The sequence below is a fragment of the Nerophis lumbriciformis genome, linkage group LG01 (assembly GCF_033978685.3).
Source record: "Nerophis lumbriciformis linkage group LG01, RoL_Nlum_v2.1, whole genome shotgun sequence".
NCBI lineage: Eukaryota > Metazoa > Chordata > Actinopteri > Syngnathiformes > Syngnathidae > Nerophis > Nerophis lumbriciformis.
In genome coordinates this window covers 8,602,924-8,609,224 of record NC_084548.2, presented here as the reverse complement: position 1 = coordinate 8,609,224, position 6,301 = coordinate 8,602,924, and the positions used below count along the sequence as shown (strand labels likewise).

The 6,301-nt window shown below is 39.7% G+C and overlaps 1 non-coding gene across 1 annotated transcript; it reads left to right on the top strand.

Annotated features, from left to right (window-relative positions):
- Nucleotides 1-5,935: 5,935 nt before the first annotated feature.
- trnae-cuc (transfer RNA glutamic acid (anticodon CUC)) lies at nt 5,936-6,007 on the top strand. The gene has a single exon. It is a non-coding gene; the product is annotated as a tRNA-Glu (tRNA).
- Nucleotides 6,008-6,301: the final 294 nt, after the last annotated feature.

Genomic DNA, 6,301 nt, shown 5'->3' with positions numbered 1-6,301 from the left:
TAACCATAGCCTTAACTTAAGTAATACATATAAATCATTTGGGGCGCTTACTGTGAGGTCTGTCACACGTTACCTCTCCATCTGGCTCGATTCAAAAACGATATTTTCCCGATTCAAAAGGATTCTCTATTCATTCAATACATAGGATTTCAGCAGGATCTACCCCAGTCTGCTGACATGCAAGCAGAGTAGTAGATTTTTGTAAAAAGCTTTTATAATTGTAAAGGACAATGGTTTATCAACTGATTGCAATAATGTCAATTCGTATTAACTATTAAATGAAAATATGACTTATTTTATCTTTGTGAAAATATTGGACATAGTGTGTTGTCAAGCTTATGAGATGTGATGCAAGTGTAAGCCACTGTGACACTATTGTTGTTGTTTTTTTTATAAATGTCTAATGATAATGTCAATGAGGGATTTTTAATCACTGCTATGTTGAAATTGTAACTAATATTGATACTGTTGTTGATAATATTCATTTTTGTTTCACTACTTTTGGTTTGTTCTGTGTCGTGTTTGTGTCTCCTCAATTGCTCTGTTTATTGCAGTTCTGAGTGTTGCTGGGTCGGGTTTGGTTTTGGAATTGGATTGCATTGTTATGGTATTGCTGTGCATTGTTTTGTTGGATTGATTAATTAAAAAAAAAATTTTATTTAAAAAAAAATGAGAATCGATTCTGAATCGCACAACGTGAGAATCGCGATTCGAATTCGAATCGATTTTTTTCCCACACCCCTCGTAGTGACATAGCGTCCATAAAAGCTACAAAGGGAGAAAATGGACTGCAAATCCCTTCATCCATTACTGGATTAGCTAAGGTTAGGGAAAAAACATTACGGCAGGCTAATTAGAGGCAAAATGAGCAAGTCATGAGGTTTTAACACCGGGAAGCAAAATCAAAACACGTTGCCCACAGCCGTGGCAGAAACCACATGAGGCGAGGGTTTTGTTTTGTTCCTTCCAGGGTGCATCAATATGGCAAGAACTAGAACTTTTATTTAATTGACGTTATTTTTAACATTTTATCAACACTCTGTTTTTGTTTTGGCCAACTTGACAGTGCATAGCCGTACGAGCAAACCACTAGGGCAGGGGTCGGCAACCCGCGGCTCTAGAGCCGCATGCGGCTCTTTAGCGCCGCCCTAGTGGCTCTCTGGAGCTTTTTCAAAAATGTATGAAAAATGGAAAAAGATGAGGGGGGAAAAATATATTTTTTGTTTTAATATGGTTTCTGTAGGAGGACAAACATGACACAAACCTCCCTAATTGTTATAAAGCACACTGTTTATATTAAACATGCTTCACTGACTCAAGTATTTGGCGAGCGCCGTTTTGTCCTACTAATTTTGGCGGTCCTTGAACTCACCTTAGTTTGTTTACATGTATAACTTTCTCCGACTTTCGAGGACGTGTTTTATGCCACTTCTTTTTCTGTCTCATTTTGTCCACCAAACTTTTAAGGTTGTGCATGAAAGGTGAGTTTTGTTGATGTTATTGACTTGTGTGGAGTGCTAATCAGACATATTTGGTCACTGCATGACTGCAAGCTAATCGATGCTAACATGCTATTTAGGCTAGCTATATGTACATATTGCATCATTATGCCTCATTTGTAGCCATATTTGAGCTCATTTAGTTTCCTTTAAGTCATCTCAATTCAATGTATATCTCATGACACACTATCTGTATGTAATATGGCTTTTAATTTGTTGCGGCTCCAGACAGATTTGTTTTTGTATTTTTGGTCCAATATGGCTCTTTCAACATTTTTGAGTTGCCGACCCCTGCACTAGGGAGAAGGGAGGCGATGGGAAAGTGTCAATGCTTGATTGATTGAAACTTTTATTAGCAGATTGCACAGTGAAGTACATATTCCGTACAATTGACCACTAAATTGTAACACCCGAATAAGTTTTTCAACTTGTTTAAGTCGGGGTCCACTTAAATTGATTCATGATACAGATATATACTATCAAATATATACTAACATCATAATACAGTCATCACACAAGCTAATCATCATATACATTGAATTATTTACATTATTTACAACCCGGGGTGTGGGATATGGAGGTTTGGTTGGTATCAACACTTCTGTCATCAACAATCAGTCATCAACAATTAGTGTAGGACTGACTTGGTAGGATATGGACAGCAAGTAGTGGACATAGAGAGAGAGATCAGAAAGTATCTACATTTGATTATTTACATTTGATTATTTGCAATCCGGGGAGGGTGTTAGTTTAGGGTTGAAGTTGCCTGGAGGTGTACTTTTATTGCGGTTTTGAAGGAGGATAGAGATGCCCTTTCTTTTACACCTGTTGGGAGCGCATTCCACATTGATGTGGCATAGAAAGAGAATGAGTTAAGACCTTTGTTAGATCGGAATCTGGGTTTAACGTGATTACCCCATGCTGCTTATTTAACACTGGTATGAAAGTTACATAGTCCTGGCACAAAAATATGTTCACTTTTATTGATTTTTGTTCATGTAAAGTTTGATAATGTCTGTTTTATGAAACAGAGGTTTTGCACTTTCCATATGGCAGTCTTTTTCAACCACTGTGCCGCGGCACACTAGTGTGCCGTAAGATACAGTCTGGTGTGCCGTGGGAGATTATCTAATTTCACCTATTTGGGTTAAATATATTTTTTGCAAAGCAGTAATTATAGTCTGCAAATGATGTGTTGTTGTCGAGTGTCGGTGCTGTCTAGAGCTCGGCATAGTAACCGTGTAATACTCTTCCATACCAGTAGGTGGCAGCCGGTAGCTAATTGCTTTGTAGATGTCGGAAACAGCGGGAGGCAGTGTGAAGGTAAAAAGGTGTCTAATGCTTAAACCAAAAATAAAACAAAAGGTGAGTGCACCTAAGAAAAGGCATTGAAGCTTAGGGAAGGCTATGCAGAAGAAAACTAAAACTGAACTGGCTACAAAGTAAACAAAAATAGAATGCTGGATGACAGCAAAGACTTACTGTGGAGCAAAGACGGCGTCTACAAAGTACATCCGAACATGACACGACAATCAACAATGTCCCCACAAAGAAGGATGAAAACTGAAATATTCTTGATTGCTAAAACAAAGTAGATGCGGGAAATATCGCTCAAAGGAAGACATGAAACTGCTACAGGAAAATACTAAAAAAAGACAAAAAGCCACCAATATAGGAGCGCAAGACAAGAACTAAAACAGTACACACAGGAAAACAGCAAAAAAACTCCAAATAAGTCAGGGTGTGATGTGACAGGTGGTGACAGTACACCTACTTTGAGACAAGAGCTATAGTGATGCATGCTTGGTTATGGTTTAAAGTAATATTCAACAATTGTGACAACTTTTTACTGTCAACTGAGTTTCGTTTTTTAATGATGTCTGTTGGTAGTGTGCCTCCGGATTTTTTCAAAGCAAAAAATGTGCCTAGGCTCAAAAAAGGTTGAAAAACACTGCCATATGGCAAGGTTATTGTCATTTTGCCGCTTTGGTTTCTGATGAAACAGTCATTTATCCTGTGCTTAAAAGTCCCCATTCCAATAGAGAGTACTGTATGTATTTAAAAAAAAATTTACATTATTATTCTTATTATTGTTTAACTGCCTTTAATTAAATTTGTTACCAGTGTTTTCCCCATCATTTTGTACATGGTATCGCAACTTTGCAAGTTAAAAGAAATGTTAAAATGTTAAAAAGCCAGACAGAGGGCATGTTTTGCTGAGGAGTGACGGCCTTCATCTTCACCCTAACCGGGAAGGCGCCATCACTCTTTCCAGAAATATAGACTGCCATTTGAGTCACGCTTGACTAACTACACTAGAGCAAGCTCGGACACAGGCAATTACAGTGCCTGTAAGCTCGAAAGCAAGAAATTCCACTAATCAACCCTGATTAGGCGCACCTGTGAAGTGAAAACCATTTCAGGTGACCACATCTTGAAGCTCATCGAGAGAATGCCAAGAGTATGCAAAGCAGTGATCAGAGCAAAGGGTGGCTTTTTTGAAGAAACTAGAATATAAAACATGTTTTCAGTTATTTCACCTTTTTTTGTTAAGTACATAACTCCACATGTGTTCATTCATAGTTTTGATGCCTTCGGTAACAATCTACAATGTAAATAGTCATGAAAATAAAGAAAACGCATTGAATGAGAAGGTGTGTCCAAACTTTTGGCCTGTACTGTGTGTATGTATATATATATATATATATAGGAAGTGTAGCTTGCTACAATTCTCTGGGGATAGCTTTGCCTGGAGCTTAGCTCCATTCAATCAAGAGTAACTAGTAGCTTAGCTTACTACATTCTCCAAGTAGCTTTCCTGTCCCTGGTTAAAACAGTGTGTTAATGGTTAATAGCCTTTTTAAGATGGGTGAAATAGATTTTTTTTTTCCCCCCATTTCGATCAGCGTTCCGGAACACATTAGGTTTAACCTTACTGGCTCCATTCTAATACATTTCTGCATCGTTCTCTGCTCTTCTAAACGGTGTTATATTCTCGTGCAATTAATCCAACAATTTGGACGGAAGAAAGTGTTTTGTAAAAGGCATTAAACGCCTGGAAGATTGTGAAATTCATCAGCCAGAGCCGGCACGTGGGCAAAAAGTTAATTACCGACTATACAATCTCTGGTTGTGGGGGGTGAATCAGAGCAAGACAAAGAGCCATGAACATCTCAGATTGATGATATCGAACAGGGGAGGAAAAGCCAAATGATTTTTTTATTCTCCTCTGATGACATTGAGCTAGTCGTGTTTCCAAATACGATCCATCACCACAATGGCGAGTGTTTGCGTGTGGGTGCTACTACGAGTGTGTAGACGTGTGAATTTGAAAGTGGAGAAGACAGAACGAGAGAGGGAGTGAATCATTCCCCGAACAGACCACCTAGACAGCGTGATATCAGATGCATTATTTGATGATTGGATCGCTTGCTACAAAAGCTGATTGATCTCTGCCTGAAATTGATTTCTGTCTGGATGTGACACACCAACACACACACACACACACACACACACACACACACACACACATATATATATATATATAACATAGTGGCTGTGAGACAGACAGACAGGAGAAACTAATTACCAGTTCACAGGCTCTCTGTGAAAGCTGTACCTCAATGAAAACACCTGAAGGACTGGCAGGCTGGCAAAGCAGAGACAAAATAAATTGGGAAATTAATGTTTCATTATTGGGCCTCGCTGGAAATTTCTCAAAGACGGATGATTTGATTGCCTATGGGGGTCACGGTTGGTCATTTCCAGGGGCGTGGAATATTGAACAGTGTCAGAGGGTTACCTCTGTGTAATAAAATACCAAATTATAACCTGCAACAAGCTTTCGCCTGCTCATTTACGATCTGCTCTTGTGTAGACTGCAAATTGGGATATCGAAATAAAGACATTGAAATGTATCAATTCCACATTTGAACAAAATGCTGTGTATAAATAGATGCCTCTGTCATGTCTGTTGATCATGTTTTTGTTTGGCCATGTGCTGTTTGTTTTTTTGACTCTTTTTAGTTCCTGGTTGTGCACTCTTGCTTGTTTTGTTTCCATGACTACTCATTAGTTTCACCTGTCTCACGTTTTGCACTCGCGCACCTGTCACTAATCATGTCGGTATTATTTAAGCTTCCAGTCGCCAGGCAGTCTGGCTGGCGACGTCTGTCAAGACTTGGACTATGGTGTGGTTTGTTTTCCCGTGGTGCAAAGCGACTGGACCGGACACGACGTGAAGGTAATAACATCTTTACATTTTTCTATCAAAAGGTGAAAACAAAAGGCGCGCACAAGGCGGGGAACAAACTTGGCTAATAAAACAAAACTAGCACAAAGGCATAACTATGGACATAAAACAAAACTTGCAAACTATGGCATGAATAAAGAAAACTTACTTGGAACGAGAAAAGAGCAGCATGGATCATGTCGTGTCCCTGGTGGTCTAGTGGCTAGGATTTGGCGCTCTCACCGCCGCGGCCCGGGTTCGATTCCCGTTCAGGGAACTTACTTTTGGGACGGCGTGGCGCAGTGGAAGAGTGGCCGTGTGCAACCCGAGGGTCCCTGGTTCAATCCCCACCTAGTACCAACCTCGTCATGTCCGTTGTGTCCTGAGCAAGACACTTCACCCTTGCTCCTGATGGGTGCTGGTTAGCGCCTTGCATGGCAGCTCCCGCCATCAGTGTGTGAATGTGTGTGTGAATGGGTAAATGTGGAAGTAGTGTCAAAGCGCTTTGAGTACCTTGAAGGTAGAAAAGCGCTATACAAGTACAACCCATTTATCATTTATCATTTATCAT